General features: G+C 38.8%; 1 protein-coding gene across 3 annotated transcripts in view; it reads right to left on the reverse strand.

The window, feature by feature from the left end:
- Positions 1-18782, reverse strand: part of LOC122807195 (caspase-8-like) — a 215838-nt gene extending 197056 nt beyond the window's left edge. For all 3 annotated transcript variants that reach the window (XM_044078246.1, XM_044078245.1, XM_044078247.1), the window contains exon 1: positions 18620-18782. The gene's annotated coding sequence lies outside the window, so the exon portion shown is untranslated. The remainder of the gene's footprint in view (positions 1-18619) is intronic.
- Positions 18783-18919: the final 137 nt, after the last annotated feature.

Genomic DNA, 18919 nt, shown 5'->3' on the forward strand with positions numbered 1-18919 from the left:
ATAGGGATTAATGGCCAGCTTAGTAAGTCTATCTATGATTCCAGAGTGGGGGATGGTGTCAAAGGTCTTGGCAATGTCCAGATAGGCTGTGTGGACTGCCTTACCCTCGTCCACAGCTCTGGAGACTGATTTGAAGAAGTCAATCAGGTTCAGCAGACAAGATCAGCCCTTCACGGACCCAAACTGGGTGGGGTCCAGTGTTTGAAGGTTGCGAATGTCTTTGTTTATAAGTTCCATGACAATACATTCAATGGCCTTGCAGATCAGGCTTATCAGAGTGATGGCGCAGTAGTTCCTGGGATCCAAGGTGGATCCCCCCTTGTGGAGTGGGATAACTGCAGCTGTGCACCACTCAGTAGGCATGAAGCCTGAGGTGAGGCTATGATTAAACATGACACTTAGGTGTGGTGCCAGTTCATTTTATAGTTCATGTAATACACAGCTTGGGATGTCATCTGGTTCCATGGATGCTGTATTCTTAGTTTTGGAGAGTGCTTTTTTACCTTTGTGGCCATTATTACTGGAATTTGGTAATCTTCCGGTATTGAGATGGGCCGTTTAGGGTGTGAGAGGGGGGTGAAGTTGGCACTGAATTGATCTGCCAGGATATTGGCAATATCCTTGGGAGCAGTATATTTAATGCCATTCTGTTGTAGCTCAGAGCAGATCTGAGCATTGCCATTTAGATTTTTGACATAGTTATAGAATGCCTTGTGGTTGTCTTTGGAATCTTTGACAATTTTATTTTCATAACTAGCTTTGGAGGATTTTATGAGGGATCTCAGCTTCTTACTGAGGCTGGTAAGGGAGTTTTTTACATCCTGGGATTTTCTTCTTTTCTGCAACAGTTTCTTCCATTTGTTGCAAAGTTTGTTTATGGCAGGGGACCACCAGATTGGCGTCCTTTTTTTGAAGTAGAGCATCTTGGTTCTATTTGGGATGGCACGATTCATGCATGAGTGGATGTGCTCGTACATTGCCTTAGTGTACGATTCAGCAGTTGAACTTTCAGTTCCCGTCTGCATGGGTGTCATGAAGTTTGTCACTTCTGACTTGAGTAGCATGAAGTTGGCTTTGGAGAAGTTTTTTTACAGAGTTTTCCTTACTGGGGGGGTGGGATATGGATGTCAAGGGTGATTTGCTTATGGTCAGACCTGACCAACGAGGGGGTGACCACAGGTGTGGAGCACCGATTTCCCATGTTGGTAATGACCAGGTCTAGGATATAAATGCCATTCTTTTTACATATTTTATAATGATACTTGGCTGCATTAGTGAGGAGAAGAATGTATAATGAACTACTGTGTGCAAAACCAAAAGGAAGCTGAATGAAGCCCGACCAGAGAGAGCATTTTCCCTTTGTGAAAGGGGACTTGTCCAAAGCAGAGTCTCTGAAAAACAAAATAAACCACAGTGAAGGAAGACCTGAAAGAAAATGCAAGAAATTGCTACTGGAAGAAGTATCCAGAGAGACGAACAGCAGAAACTTAATATGGGTAAATGGATGAGTGTCTGTGAATATGACTGGGTAGATAGGGTGTGTGTGTGTGTGTGTGTGTGTGTGTGTGTGTGTGTGTGTGTGTGTGTGTGTGTGTGTGTGTGTGTGTGTGTGTGTGTGAGAGAGAGAGACTGCATGGGTGGGGGCTGTTATATTTGCACATACCACTAGACCAATGAATAAATCATGCAACATTGGGTTAGGGGGACCATTACCCACCAAGTATATCTGTAAATATGAAGGTCAGTGGAACCATTAGCCACTAGGGATAACTTAACATTTTACACCTTAATGGCACTAAAATAGAATGAGGATTGGGGAAGAAACACCAGCCTCCAGGGATAAGTCTTACATGTCATGACTTAATAGCACATATACACAATGGGGATGGGAGAAAAACATGTGACACTAGGAATTACTCTTAAGCTATGATGCAGCTGCAGACACTTAACTGCCACAGGAAAGCACTAATCTGCATTTGCAACAGTTAACAGTGAATAAGTGACATGCATATTAACTAATAATGAGGTCTTTCCTCACTGTGGCTAACAAGTGTCTCTGAATAACAATATTACATGATAGGAATTGGGTCTATTCCCTCAGCCATTAATGCAAGCACTGGAGTTATTTTTCAGTCCATGAGATGGTCTAATAACTATCAGTTCCACTATGTTTATACTCAAAATCTGTGCATCATATAATTCAGATTTGACTGAAGTCTGGTTTCATCTGTAGTGAATATTGAACAATGCAGGGAATGAGACCTTATAATGCTGCATAATGAATGTCTGCAATGCATATTGCTAACTATACACCCCTACTCACTTCTTTTTTAAACATACTGGTTTATACCTTCAGATGTGTTAGGTCTTTCATAGTTTAATATCTGAAAAGTGATTTTTTTTTTCATAATTAGAGCTTGTAGTAAATCGAAAATCAGTAGTAGTCCTTCCTAGATATTTTACAAACTATATATAGTTAAAGAGCAGAGTATTCTAAAAGTACAGTTTTGTGCCTACCATAAATTTAGATGCTCAAATGTATTACACTGCTGCAGTCATTACACTCGAGTTATCCTGCCGTCAGGCAGTTCCCCAGTCGGCCTGAGTTCCAAAGTCTTGGTCAGGGGTATATAAGATGCAGCCGATGCCATTTTCTTCAGTTTTTCTTGCCCCAGATGTCAGGTGCTCCCAGAAAGGTAGGCAATGCAAATTGCTAATAAAACATACATATGAAAAGCAATCAAAAACTTTCAGATACCAGCAAATACTCCCCATAGGTAGTAAAGGGTAGAAGACATAGGTACGTACCAGCAAGTAAGAGGGGAAGGAGGGAGGGTAACCTGGACTGCAGCAGTGTTTACACTCGAACATCTACATTTATGGTAGGTACAAAACTGTACTATGTTCATAGTGTTACACTGCTGCAGTCATTGCACTTGAGTAGAATCCCAAAAGCTGAGGTTGGGTGGCTGGTTCTATAAGGCATTAGGGGTGGCTATAAGGCCCTGCAGCACTGCAGTGGCAAAGCCAGCTCTGGATTTAGAGTATAGAGGCAGATGGTAATGCTTGGTGAAGGTATGTACAGAACTCCAAGTTGCTGCTTCCAAAATGTCCTTGGTAGGTTCTCCTCTGAGGTAGGCAGTTGAAGTGGCTGTTGCCCTGGTGGAATGAGACCTAATGCTGTTAGGTACAGTTTTCCCATGGTGTGTATAGCAGAAACATATACAGTGCCCGATCCATTTTGAAATGGTCTGTTTTGAAATAGCTTTTCCCTGTGCTCCTGCAGCATATGCTACAAACAATTGCTCAGTTTTTCTGAAAGCTTTTGTTTTGTCTAGGTAGAAGCGTAACTGCCTGTGTATGTCCCAAGAATGCAGAAGTCTCTCCCCTTTATTCTGTGGGTTTGGATAAAAAGTTGGCTAGTGAATAGTTTGGTTTAGAGCCACACTTGATACCACCTTTGGCATAAAAGTAGGGTTTGTTCTTAAAGACACCCTGTCTTGGTGGAAAATGATGAAAGGTTCCACTGCCATTAGTGCCTGTAATTCTGAAACTCTTCATGCTGAGGTTATTGCCAGGAGCAGAGCAGTTTTCCAAGACACATATTTTAAATCTGCTGAGTTAGCTGGCAAAAAAGGAGGTAAGGTTAATTTTTCCAACACAAAGTTGAGGTCCCAAGTTGGAGATGGTGCTCTACGGGGCGGTCTTATGTTTTTAGCCCCTCTGAGGTACTGTTTTAGCAAAGGATTAGAAAAAAATAGGTGGGTCCGTGTTGTAATGAGCAGAGATGGCAGAGGCGTGGATCTTGATGGATGAAAAGGAGAGGCCTTTGTCCAGCATCTCAGTTGAATATTGTAATACCTGAGGAATATTTGGGACAAGAGGGTCAAGGCTGTGAGCCTAGTTCCAGGCACAGAATCTCTTCCATTTATCCGAATAGGCTTTCCTGGTGCTAGGCCTTCTGGCCTCCAGAATGACATCCATAACAGCTTTGGAGAGAGGCATTGCTTGCTTGACTAAGGAATCTGCCATGTAGCCAGGTTTAAAGTCTTTAGCTGGCTGTGAAGTATCTGATTGTTGTGCTGAGTCAGAATATGTGGGATTTGAGGCAAAATCCAGGGTGGACCTTGTGCTAAGTTCTTTAAGATTGGGTACCAGTGCTGGCGTGGCCAGTCTGGGGCAATCAGGATCATCTTTGGATTTTCTTGCCTGGCTTTTATGAGTACCTTTGGAAGGAGAGGTAGTGGTGGGAAAGCATATACTTGTAGGTTTTTCCAGCTGAATGAGAGGGCATCCACTTTCCATGCTTGTGGGTGGTAAGTCCTTGTGCAGAATTTCTGTAGCTGGCAGTTCATTGGGGATGCAAACAGATCTATGTCCGGGCTCCACCATTTTTGTGTTATCATTCTGAATATTTGTGGATGTAATTTCCACTCGTGAGGATCCATGATGTTTCTGCTTAAGTCGTCTGCCAGTGTGTTTTTCTCTCCTGGCAGGAATTGTGCTTGCAGATGAACTTGATAGGTTAGAGCTGTGTTCCACAAGGCCATGACTTATCTGCAGAGGGGATATGAATGAGTGCCCTCTTGCTTGTTTATGTACCACATAACTGTGGTGTTGTCTGTCTTTAGTAGAAGTTGTCCTGGATGCAGAAGGTCCTTGAAAGCTATAAGGGAATTTTGTACAGCTAGCATCTCTTTTTGATTGATGTGAAGATGCCTTTGTTCTGCGTTCCACTTGCCTTGAATACATTTTCCTGCCATGTGTGCTCCCCAGGCATAATCCGAAGCATCTGTTGTCAGTGTTTGCCTGGCTGTGGGTTGAGTGAAAGGCTGTCCCTTGTTGAGGTGACAGGCTTGAGCCCACCATCGAAACTCCTGTTGAAGGCAAGGAATTAGTGGTATTACTGTTTCCAAACTTTGACAGTGTTGAGACCAGACACTCTTTAAGTACCATTGTAGTTTCCTCATATGCAGTCTGGCATATGGAATTAGTAGTACGCAAGATGCCATGTAACCCAAGGCCTGCAGAATTTTTCTTGCAGGGAGTTGGGTCTTTGTTGCCATCAACTGAAAATATTGAGTCAGTTGTCCTTGCTTGTCTGGCATGAGATAAGCCATCTGGGCCATTGTATTCAAGCTGGCACCCAGGAATATCATCTCTTGTGAGGGCACTAGCTTTGACTTCTTTTCATTTACTGTGTACCCTAGGCAACTTAATAACTTTTTTACAAACGGCAGATGCTTTAGAAGAATGTCCTTGCTCTCTGCTTGAATCAGGCAGTCGTCCAGGTACAGATAAATTTAAATTCCTTTCTGTCTGCAAAATGCAATTACTGGTGCCAGGCACTTTGTGAAGACCCTGGGTGCAGTAGATAAGACAAAGGGCAGTGCAGAGAATTGATAGTGCATTGAACATGCTATGAATCCGAGGTATCTTCTGCAGTTTTGTCTGATAGGGACATGCAGGTATGCCTCCTTGAGGTCCAAAGTTATGAGCCAAGCTTTCTTGCCCAGCATGGGAAGAAGCTGCTGTAGTGTCAACATTTTGAATTTTGGAACATCCAGGTAAGTGTTTAGAGAAGAAAGATCCAGAATGGGCCTCCAGGCTTTGTCCTTTCTGGGAACCAGGAAGAGTCTTGAGTAAAATCCTTGTCCTTGCTCCTGTGGTGGTACCTTTTGAATAGCTCCCATGTCCATGAGTGCTGTAATTTGTCTTTGAGCCTCTGCCCATTGATTTGGTGGCAGATTTGGCATTCCTGTTAACCTTGGCAGAGTATGAAAGTGGAACCTGTAACCTTGAGAAACAATGTTGAGAACCCATTTGTCTTTGGTGATCATATGCCAATTGTGACAGAAAAGTGCCAGTTTTCCTGCCAAGAGAGAACTGCTTGGCAGCTGTAGTGGGAAGTCATTGGGGCTGTTTTTTATAAGGTTGAGGCCTGTCTTCCCCTTCTTTCTGGGTTGATGCACCCCATTGTCGAGGCCTGTAAGGGCCTTGTGGTTGACCTCTACCTCTTGGACGTCTGTATCTGCCCCTTTGAGGTCTGTCTGTAACTGGAAAGGACCAATTCTTTGTTGGCCAATTTCTGCTAAATCGAGGAGGCTGAACCTGTAAGAAATCCTTCACTGTTTGCATAGATTTTGCCTTATCCTCCATTTTCTTTAATACCTCTTCTGCCTTAACTCCAAATAAAACATCCTGCTGCAAAGGTGCATCCAATAATTTTACTTTAACATGATCTGGTAACGTCTGTTCTTTTAACCAAGCATGTCTTCTAATGGCAGATCCTGTAACTGCTGCACTACAGGAGGCCTCTAATGAATCCAATCCACATTGCAAAGTATGTTTTCCCACTTGTTCAGATGCATGCAATAAATCCTGCGTTTCCTTATAATTAGGAGGATCTGAGTTTGGAAGCATTTTTTGTTTCAACTGAGACATCAAATATTGCTGATATTTTAGCATGTGAAACTGGCAATTTAAGGCCCTCATTGCTAAAGTAGCAGATGTATATACTTTCTTCCTCCATATGTCCAATGCTCTGGAATCTCTGTCAGAGGGGACTGGATTCTTTTCTGAAGAGGCCTTTACCCCTTTGAGGTCCTGAGAAATAGTTTCAGGGTCAGCAACAGGGCTTTTATAAAGAAATTTGTGAGTCAGGGACTCTGTAGTATCTGTCTTGCTTAACTGGAGCAGGAGATAAAGAATCAGGATTTAAACTGGATTCAGTATACACATCATCCACAATATCTAACACTGGCGGAATAGCAAGGGGTCTGTGTTGAGGTAATAAAAGGAAATCTCTGAGCCTTTTCTTGGATTCTGAATAATCCTGGCCCTCCCAATGGAAATGCTCCCTCATGGTATGTAAGGTTTCCCCAAAGGAGTAGTCCTCTGGCGGAGAGGCTGAAGGAATTGATTCCTCAGCATCAGAATCCTCATAAGGGGTAAAGAGTATCCTAGGTCTGAGGATGAATCTGAAGAGATGGATACCTGGTCGGACGAGATATAGTCTGCATCCTGTCTAGGCCTTTTATCAGGAGGGGGATGGGACCCCCTGATCAGAGTGATTAAGTCTTCAGCCATTTTGAGCATTTGTTTCTTAGGCATGGAGGCCTGTCCTGGTGAATGTTGAATTTGTTTCTTTGTTTTTAAAGGACTTTTAGACTTAGCAGAAGATTTAATGGTTAACTGAGTAGGTCTGAAAACACCCTCTGAAGCTACGGGTTGTTCAGCTACTCCAGATCCCTCTGAAGGGTTAGTCTCGGCCCAGCCATCTCTACATGGGAGTCAGAGGTGGCCTGTGGTTCTAAAGAAGCGATCGTCAGGGGCTGCAAAGGCACCTCGCTGAAAACCGGAGAACCGGTGACTGGCCTAGAAGAGGCTTCGTCGTCAGTTTTGGGCCTCGGATGCCTGTCCTTGTCTTAGCGCTTTTTGTGTATTCCGGTCGTCGGTAGTTCCGACGGCATGGTGTAATTGAATTTTCTGCCAAAATAATGTCGGGCAAAATCAAACCGATGTTTAATAGTGCGCTTGTTAAACCTAGCACAAAACTGACAACCTGTGATGTCGTGGTCTGGGCCTAGGCATGGGATACAATAAGAATGGAAATCCTTATGAGGTATTTGCTTCCCACAAGAAATACAGTTATTAACTTTTACTGACATCGGTCTGAGGCAAGAAAAAGTTTCCCCAACAGGGTACTTAGCTTTGTAGAAGACTTTGGCTCTGGATTTGGAAAGAAAATCTCAGGAGTCGGCTGACCAGCACTTGCAAACTGCTTTTGCTTCGGGCACTGCGCGGCAAGAAAGACTGAAGAAAATGGCGTCGGCTGCATATTATATACCCCTGTCGCACTGACATCAGGGAAGAAGCGACAGCAACCGACGCCGGACCAAAACTTTGGAACTCAGGCCGACTGCGGGACCGCCTGACGGCAGGATAAGCCAAGTGTAATCACAAACAATGCTAGAAAGTAATCAGGCCGAAGCCGAAAAAACAACGCCAGTTCCTCTGAAAAATTTAATACAGCTTAGCCCTCAATGAACATAAATTACAGAACACACCCACTCATATAAATACTACAATCAATTAAACAATTATATTAAATTAGTCTACATTATTTAATACCATTTGTCTAAAAGAGACTACTTATATGTAAAACTACAATAAACTTTTCCAATTCATTTCTAAATTTAAACCATTAGGTGACATGGTGTTATATTTCAATATATAAATAGCTTTTTATTAACCTATCGTCACCTTTCTTAACCAACACTTTCTCAAGAACACAGCATTCAAATACATCTACATTACCATTATGTACTAAGCCAAGTGTAATGACTGCAGCAGTGTAATACGATGAACATCAAATGTATCCTTCTATCATACTAAATAAGTAAAGGATAACTTGGGGATACTGCTGTACTAATAGCTGTAGCAAAACCTGTTTATAATATACTTTGCACATCATTTTTCAATATAACTAAAACAACACAATATATCCAAGACCATCATTATTAAAAGCACTATAAATACTTAATCACTTATAGAATCTTTCATGATATGGAATAATAGTAAATAATAATTCAGCATCCAATGTTACAAAAACTGACTACATCATTCTGTTATTCTGTACCTTTGATAATTTTAACAAAAATCCTTTCTGCCCATCACGTAGCTCTTGTACTATCTTACAGTTTTGGAGTTATTGACTGACTCCAAAATGTGTTGGATAGATTAGATAGGAAAATAAGAAGGCTGCTTCATGCTCACCCAATGATTTATAAAAATTACTGCATACCAAGATTATATATTCCGTGTTCCGAAGGAGGGATGGGTCTCCTTGAAATTGATTACATGTATAGGTCTACAATCGTGGGATTCCACACATATCTGCTGACCTCACAAGACCCAAACATAGTGAAAGTTTTGAAACATGACGAGAATAAATCTAAGGTGACTTCCCTTCTTAGTGTAGCAGAAGCATATTGGCATCAAGCAGGAATGGAAATCAAACCCAAAGTAGATAAAAATCAGGCAGCAACTGAATGTGCCAAAAAAACAAAAGAAAGAATAGAAGGTGAAGGACCAGCTGAGAAGGTATGAAATGTGGAAAATGCATAAACATAGTTGCAAGTATAGAAAACTTCTGGAAAAACCTCATGTTGATCAGGATTGAATACAGGAACGATTAAGGAGAGGCAAATTGAAACCAAGAGATGAAAGGTTAATATTGGCAGCCCAAGATAGTGGGCTACGTACACAATGGTTTACAACGTCCATTGAACATGTGGGAGAAACAGACAAATGAAGGTTTTGTAAAACCAAATTGGAAACAGTCACATACCTTGTTGCTGGTTGTGAAATACTAATGGCTAAAGGACTGTATACTGAAAGGCATAATAATGTGGCGAGACTGTTGCATTGGGGATTGTGTAAACATTATGGTATTGAAATGGCTGAAAAATACTGAAAACATGAGCCACAAAGCATCATAGAAAATGATAAAGTTTACATCACATGGGATCACCCATTACCAACAGTTCAAAAGACAGATGCTAAAAAAACAGATATAGTGATGCATGAAAAGACAAAAGTAGCATTGATCATTGAAATCTCTACACCCAGTGATCACTGAAATCACTACACCCAGTGACTACAGTGTCTTGCGTACAGAGAGACACAAAGTCATAAAATAACAGGATATGCAGGCAGAAATGAGAGCAATGTGGAAGAAAGATACCCAGACAGTTCTAACAGTAGTAGGAACAATGGGCCTTATAAAAAAGAATCTACAATCATATTTAGATATGTTACCAATACATGTAACCCCACACAAATTGCACAATGAGTCATTACTGGGCACAATGCAGGTGCTGCAAAGAGCACTTTTGGCGGACATCAAAGACTGAAGCAATACTAATTTCATTTGACTTAGGAATGGGGTCCATTCCCATTATGGTATTAGAAGCCCAAAAGATTTGGAGAAATTAAAAAAACAAGTCATGTGGGATTCTTCCTTAAGTTCTGTATACAAACTGAAAAAAATTGAAGTAATCATAGGTCTGATGGGTTCTTGTCTTGTGCACCTTTTGTAAGCCATAAACAGAAACTTTAAAAGCAGGAACAAATTAAGTGTATTTTAAATCATCATCTATTTCACCATTTGCATTTAATTCACATAAAACACTATTCACATATCCATGTGTTAATAAAATGTCACATGCAATAACATTATAGACATGTTTCAGCTAGCATTTTCAGCTTCTTAATAACGTAACAATGCCACTACCCTTATCAACAGTATTTACGTCAGTGTCTTATTTCTAATAAACAGACCTAGAGCTTTCCTTTTATTTGAGTTAAAAGATTTATGTCTCGCATCTTTGGGTTACTCACTGGTATAAATGTGCTTGGTCTCCTACAGAAATTCACATTTCCGTACCCTTTCTAAGAAGCAATCATAAGCTCAACATTTCTCAATCAGATTTATTTCAGTCAGAATTAAGTCAATAAAAAAGTCACTTTCTCAGTACTCTCAATAATTTAGCAATACAACAGCATTCCTTAAATTACGGCACATAAGTTATCTTCTGCAACAGTATTTTGCCTACTTCCTACTCCCAGGTATGGCTTTATAAAACTTCCTCTCATGCTCCATTCATGCTGCACCTCTGAACACCTGTAGGCCACATCTGTTGTTGCTGCTACACTTCCTCCTTCCTTCTGGAGTATGCCACTGGCCACTGCATGCCTATAAAACCATCACTGGTTGGACAGACAAAAACAGCTAGTGTATCTATGGAAACATTTCTGTTAGTAACAGGAGTTACATAGTGGACTTTAGCCCCTGAAAGCTTAAAGGGGACACCTTTATTTGATACCATATCACACCCATTATTATCACCAGATGCATCATTTGTAGTCCCTGCAATCCAATTAAAGGTTCAATTATAAATGGCATCATTTTTATCTCTAACAAATCTTCTCTCCTTTGTTACAACAGTGCCATCATGTGACAGTTTGTTATTATGACTTCAGTACTGATTATGTTTTATACTGTGCCCTATATGAGGATAGCGCATGCTTTTATGTGGTTAAAACAGGAAATGTGATGTTCGAATATAAGCCACCAAATGCTCCAGGTAGATAGCAAAGACCCTGAGGGATCCCTCTAGTTATCTGCAACCTATGTGATAAATCAGAGGAGAGTTTAACCCCTGCATTTGAATCAAAGTTAACAGAATGCAACAAATGGACAAACTCCATGTTCTCTGCATCTAAACTAACTAATAACAATGGATTTATTGCATCCTCAGCCTTCTTAAATATGAGATTGGTGTGGATTATATTATCAAATGTCCTATACACTTGGACAAAGTCACATTGCTCTAGAATGTTCAAGTTTAGAAGAAATCCTTCTTACTAAGATACCCATGAACATCTTATAATCATGGTTCAAGACAATAATGGGGCTGTATGACGAGAAGTTCAGGGGATCTTTACCTTTTCTGAGGATAACAGATATTAACTCTTGCTTCCAATAGGATGGGGGAGGTTCACCCTGCAGGATCTTGTTCATTAGGGTAAGCCACATAGCCGTAATTGTGTCCCATCCCAGCTGCCGAACATCAGTTGGGATCCTTCTACATTTCTTCTATCTACAGAGAAGCAGCCTCAGTCCAGCACGGCACACAACCCACATTTATTAATATTATGAGCGCTTTAGTTTGGTACAATACCAAACTTCTTCAGAAAAACACATGCAACACAAAACATTCAATTGCTATACTTTAAAATTCATCATGTGATCAATCACCTGATCATATTCCAACACTAGTCATGTGGTTTGCCCTACAAATTACTTAAAGACTTACATATTTTATATGCTATAAAGCTTAATTAATTGTTACATAAAACTTTTATGTTAATAAAACATTATTTTACATATATTTTAAAACCATATTCAAACATAAAACCATTAAAAATTAAAACATATTTAATAGTTATTTGTTAAAATCCCTGCCTTACCTATCTATTCAAGCTCTTTAACTTTAGCATGGAAGTAATTGAACAAACATTATTTAACCCAGGTAATACCTATGAATGGCAACGTAGTTGCCAAACTAATTCACATGCTTCTAATTTTAAAGATGCTGGTCCCCCCTCTTCCTTTTGGATTTGGTCAATAATCCTGAACTTAAACCAGTGTCCTGGATGTTTTTTACATGGTTTGCCAACGCATTTTCTAACTTTTCTTTCTTTATAGCATAGAGATGTTCATAAAGTCTCTCTCTCAGTTTCCTATCTGTCTTCCCTATGTGGAACTGGGACAATGTTGGCATAAAGCTATATAAACAACTCCACTAGAATTACAATTATATTTATGTCTCATCTCATACTTTCTATCTCTAATGGTGAAGGAACTTCCTATGTCAATGTACTTACAATGAGGGCAAGATTCGCATTTGAACATGCCTTTAATTCTACTATTAGGTAAATCCTGAAAATTTAAAATGTTTTTAAAATTCAAACCTTTCTTAAAAACAAATTTTGGTTTCATATTAAAAAACTTATTGCAAACTGTGTCTGAAGCTAATAAGGGCCAATTGTTATATATAACATTTCTTATAGCTAGTGCATCTGTGCTAAAAGTAGTGATGAATAATAAGTTGTTGGAAAATTCACTATTAGTTACACTATTACTCATGTTTATGTCATTTAAAATAAAATCCTGAGCATTATGCTCACTCAAAATCGCTTTATAAACTCCTTGTGTTAGTTTATTCACTACTTCAGTTCTTACCTCATTCACAAAATTGTCCGGGTATCCTCTCTTAATAAACACAGAAGTCAAGTCATTCTACTAAAAAATCAATTTCTGTTGTGACAATTCTGGCTGCCCGAACAATTTGCCCCTTTACTACTGACCTTTTTTGTTGTAGGGGATGTTGGCTTGTATAATGAAGACAAGAATTTGAAAATGTAGTTTTCCTAAAAATTCTAGCTTTATAACTATTACCTTCGTGGTCTTTTGAAAGTTTCACATCTAAAAAAAAGAAATACATAGTCAAAGAATCACATATATGCAACGATTCATGGTCTTTATTGAATGATATTAATGCTTTAACATACGGTAAACAATATGCCTTTTTAACTGTTGATGTGAAAGATTTATACACATGTATACCCCATAAAATAGGTGTTGAATGGGTTTGAGAAGTAGGGGAGCCACAAACCTTGAGTTGTCGAACATAGTGGAACTTTTAGATATTATCTTAAACAACAATTATTTTTTGTTTGACACGAAATTTTATTTGCAAAAAAAAAAAAAAAGGAGTGGCCATGGGGTCACCATGTGGTAGCAGTTATGCAAACTTGGTGTTAGCTGAATGGGAAAGCAGGTATATATTTAATGACACCAACAATTTTTTTTAATATGATAAAGTTTTACACACGGTTTTTAAATGATGTTTTTATTTTATTTAACTGTAATGAATATGAAGTACATTTATTTATTCAATATTTAAATAACACTACAACTTTTTTACAGTTCACTCACACATATGAGAAAGATGAAATTTCTTTTTTGGATGTGAAACTTTCAAAAGACCATGAAGGTAATAGTTATAAAGCTAGAATTTTTAGGAAAAATACATTTTCAAATTATTTTCTTCTATCGGACAACGAACTCATCTAACTTACCTGATGTGATGGGGGCCAATGTTTGCTATTTTTTAATCCATTGTTATTCCCACCAAATCATATCCCTAGATGAAGGAGGACTGAGCTACCTGTTCTACACTCGTCTGAACATGGGTAGTGTACAGAGTTTTATAATAGTCTCTAAAAGCCTCTATAATGCAGTGAGGGTCATTAGTTGGGATGATAGTCCTCATTTCATAGATCCATGGGACCATGTGCTCTGCCTTCTGTTGTCTAAGCTGCGCTATAAAATATCTCATATTTCTTGGTGAGAAGATTGTCCACATGGATTAAATCGAAGCATGCTGGAGGGCTAGTTTAGTATCTATGTAACTTTAGACCTCCTGCTTTGCTATGCCAAGCTTCCTAAGCTGTTTCTGATTAAGTGCATTCATATTCAGCTGTAAATTTCTGATTGTCTCCAGCTGTACCCTATATTTTTAACACCATTTGTTCTTATTTCCCTTAAATGATGTACCTTCTCAGGAAAAAAAGTTATTTTGTAGTGATCTAACATATCTACTGACCACAGGGTTCAAGTGCGAAATATACCCTGCAATACCTCTAGCATCTAGATGCAAAATTTAGGGCCTTTTAACATAAAAAATGTGAAATGCTAATGCCTGGCATAAAGTGTTGAGGGAGGGAAATCATAACATAGTATTAGGAGGGAGTCATCAGACATAAATATAGGCCTAGTAACTAAGGCTTGTAGTCCATGGGTTTAACATGTAAATTCTGTTTATCCTTGACTATGTTTTTTTTATTTTGGGGGAATAATGGGTATCACAGATCAGCCCCCTTCAAACTACACATGCCCACATCAGTCAGACTCAAGCTTATAAAGAGGTCCTGAAGCTGCCTGTTCATCTTTATTAACAATTTACAGTTTGTATTTCAGGTCTTTGAAAGTGTAGTATACAATAAAAAACATTTGGACATTAATGTTGTTGTGTCTTTCGGCTTTTCCCAGTTAGGGGTCGCCACAGTGGAACTCCGGTCCGCTAATGATTGGCAGCAGATTTTTACATGCCAAGTTGCCAGCCCTGACACACAACCTTCAATGAAGGTACGCCCATTCACGCATGTCTCCACACAGAAGACGCTCTAGCTGAGAATCAAACAGGACAACGTTTTACTGTGAGGCGACAATGCTACCGCAGCACCACCACTGCAGATTATATATTGGTGAAATGAAACAGTTATGCTGACAGATAGCCCTGGTGGTGTAGTTACATTTGATACTGAATGAAGCATGTGTACAAACATTGTTTAAAAATAAGATCATTGACTGAGTAACTGATTGCTTGTTATAAATTTAGATTTTTCTTTGTGTGGAATTGATTAGATAAAGTCAATTGTGATGAAAGCTTATCTCTGTGCTTTACTTGCTTTTAATATTTTATATTGAATGAAGTAATTCACTAGACTATATCGATAGATAGGGTCTATATTGAATCAGCGAATGCTTAAAAAAGCGAACGCTGATTCATCGACTCTATTTCAGTGAACACAGGGAAAAAAATTGCTGGACCAGTTTCGGGAGTTTGCCATTTCATCCACTGTGGTATGATCTTGGAGTTGGTATATTTAAGTAGAGAGGGTGTGGGGGGCTTCGTCCCCACATTAAATACTGTTTTAAGTTTGTTTTTTTTTTGGCGGAAAAGTGATTTTTTTTTTTATTGGGAAAAAAATTGCTGTTCCGAGTATTCTGCATTTTCAGCGTTTGCTGAACTAGGACTGATGAATAAGCGTTCGCTTTTTTAAGCATTCACTTATTTAATATAGACCCGATAGATAGACACAGATATAGATATTTGAGTTCATGTCATATTATCGTGTTTTTGGAAACTCAAACATATGGTCTTGACCATATGAATTTCAAGTTTCTGAAACTCAATAATATGACATAAACCCATAAATGTACAACTATATATATAGATAGTAAATATATATATACATCCTGCTTAACCTGGTCGACTTCTTTGAGTCAGTCACCAGAGCTGTGGATGGGAGCGGGGTGGTTCATGCAGCCTGCCTTGATCTGGCCAAGGCCTTTGATACCATTCCCCACTCGAGAATCATGGAGAGACTCACTAAGCTGGGCATTGGCCCCTTTGTCGCTGGGTGGTTTGCAAACTGGCTCACAGATAGAACCCACAGTGTGAAAATAGCTGACTCCAAGTCAGACTGTTGACCAGTCATGAGTGGAGTCCCATAGGGTTCAGTCCTGGGTCCTCTCCTGTTTGGTGTCTACTTCTCTGAAGTCCAGGCCAGCATGAAGTGACTCTGGCTGACAGAGTTTGCAGACGATTGCAAGTTGGGAGCTATTATTAACTCCCCAAGTGATGTTGATATCCTACAGAAAGGCCTAACTGAGACCAACGACTGGTGTCAGAATCATGGCCTTAAGCTCAAAATAATGTGTCATCATCCCCTTTGGGAAAAACCCAGTTCCCATGAATTACCACATCGATGGTAGTCCACTGAACACAGAAGGCATTATAAGAGATCTGGGAACACAGGTTCACAGCAACCTCTCTTTTGACCACCACATTGCCACTGTGGTCAGAAAGTCCTTCTATGTGGCACATCTCATTACTAAGGGTTTTGCATCCAGGAAGAAAGAGGTCATTGTCTCCCTCTACTCTTCCCTCATTAGGCCAGTCGAGTACAATGCCCCATTTGGCATGTACTTCACTAGACACCTGCAACAACTGGAGAGGCTGCAAAAGTACCTCACAAAGAGGATCCTAGGCCTTAAAAGCTTGTCCTATATAGACAGACTCAAAAAATCTCCCAACTATTCTCTGTCTCATATCACCTACTTAGAGGTGATCTCTGCTTGCCTTGCAAAGCCATGTCTGACCCAGCTCTGTTAGAAATGCTACATCTAAAGAAATCCTAATCCCTTTGCACCACACACTCCAGAGACCTTAACCTCATTACCACAATCAACAGATTGCATGTCAAACAGAGTATCTCACTGGCCCTCTTCAAGAGAAATCTTGATGAGTGGATGGGAAATAGAAAATTCACCTCGGGGATCACTCCAGTGGCTCTACTCGACTGAGGCACTGAGAACTAAGGATGGGCGGCACGATACCAGGGTAATCCTATGGGCTAGGCTTGTAAAGGCTCCAGGACCATTAGCTTAGTACACACCTATGAACCTATATACAATATATATAATATATAGTTTATAAATATATATTCAAACACACACAGATATACATATATATATATATATATATATATATATATATATATATATATATATACACACACACACACACACACACACACACACACACACACACATAAAATTAAAAGTCCAAGTATTACCAAAAAATAGGTCTGAAAAAGTGAGAACTCTCTATTACGAACTGTTGCACAAGCAGACATTATCATAAATGTAATAAAAGTTCAGAAAAATAGGCATATCAAATATAAAAAATACAATATAAAGCTCCATATGTTTATAACAATATTTTTACTAATATATCTGAAGCTAAAAATGTAAGCATCTGAATATAATTCGGTTATATGTTACCAGTTCAGCTGTTCCCATTTGCAGTTACTGGTGGGACATACTACATAATTTTGGACTAGAATGCCATCTTTGAGCTCTCTTAGCTGTATCAACTTATTTTAGAAAGGCATTAAAAAAGATTTTGTTTTCTATGTCTGTATTTTTCTGCCTGGATATACTCATTAAGTAGCAAGCTCATGAAAAATCCTTTTTTTAAATGCTGCCTTATTGTATACAAATGTCTGTTTGAGTTATAAGTGAATTTCATAAAGTCAAAACCCATGGAGGACTTCTTTGTTTGATGCTTCCAGACTTTGTCAGCTGCTATTTTTTTTTTTTTGGAAACCTTAATGAAAATAAATACCACATTTACTCACTAAAATCAATTTTACTTGAAGTATCAGACATATTCTGAAGAGAGAAATTAAATTAATATAATGTTTTAATGTGAGGTATTGTTATGTTGTAGCAGCTATTAATGATATTTCTGACCTCAGGCCTTTCTGCATAGAAACATCTTTTTTCTGGTATTACTAGAGTTAATATAACTACAAAGGGTGGGCATTATGCAGGGATATACTCCTCATTGGTCAAGTTTGCTCCCAAAAAGGAAGTATGAAGGATCGAGTGAAGGATAGAAGAAATCTAAGCACACGTCCCAGTTGTGGAAATTACTATTCAATGCTTATACCATTCCAAGATAGTTAAACTCCAGTCATTCACACATTTTACATGCCTTGTGGGTACTGCACATTTGCAAACTCATAGTACTGACAGCAGAAACGGGATTGATATTAAATTTCAAAATGGCTTAAAGTTGTACAAATGCAGCATAGGGAAAATATAGCATTACAAGAGAAAACTTACCAAAAAATCTTGTTTTTGGACCATGGTGCATGATCTAAGTCTTCAATCAACCTGACAGTTGTGCAGTTTTAACTTCCCAAGTCATCATGCTTTCACTTTTTTACTAGTCAAAACTGGTTTGTAAAACTCCCACGACAGTGTAATTTATCATAATCACTTTAAATGTTCTGTGTTATAGAAATAATAAATGCTTAACTCAACTTAAAAACTTGCAGCAATAACAATATTAAAAGGTAAAGAAAAGCATTTGATTTCATATTTTTTCTGTGAACTTATTTTTTTTAAACTGTCATATTTAAAGGTAATTCTAGCATGTAACCCATATTCAACAGCACATTGCAGCTATTTGTAGTTTCATCTGTACATGCAGTCCTCGTAAATGACATTTCACAACTCAGAATTAAAGCTTACAGATGACATTTTATACAAATGCATTAAAACATCAAAACACAGCTTTTTTACAAAACCAAAAAATAATTATATGATATACTTTTAATCTTATTTAAATACCTGTTAGTTACGCAGAGATCTCGTCAATGCTAGAAGAAATTAACTACTGCATTGGCTTTCTTGTTTTTATTATCTTTGTGTTGACCAGGCAAATAGAGGCAGAATATGAAATATGAGCACTTAATGTTAAATTGGGCTCAGTACAGAAAAGGAAGTATCTGATTTGAGGAAGGAGAAATACAAAAGAGATTAACATTTGAGAACAAGTTTTGTGACTTAACCTCACCGGATGTTGAAGTATAGCCACACACTGCTACACTGACGTTACAATGTTGCAATCAAAGATAATAAAACGAAAAA

The sequence above is a fragment of the Protopterus annectens genome, chromosome 7.part0, assembly GCF_019279795.1.
Source record: "Protopterus annectens isolate FY-2018-M chromosome 7.part0, PAN1.0, whole genome shotgun sequence".
Lineage (NCBI taxonomy): Eukaryota > Metazoa > Chordata > Ceratodontiformes > Protopteridae > Protopterus > Protopterus annectens.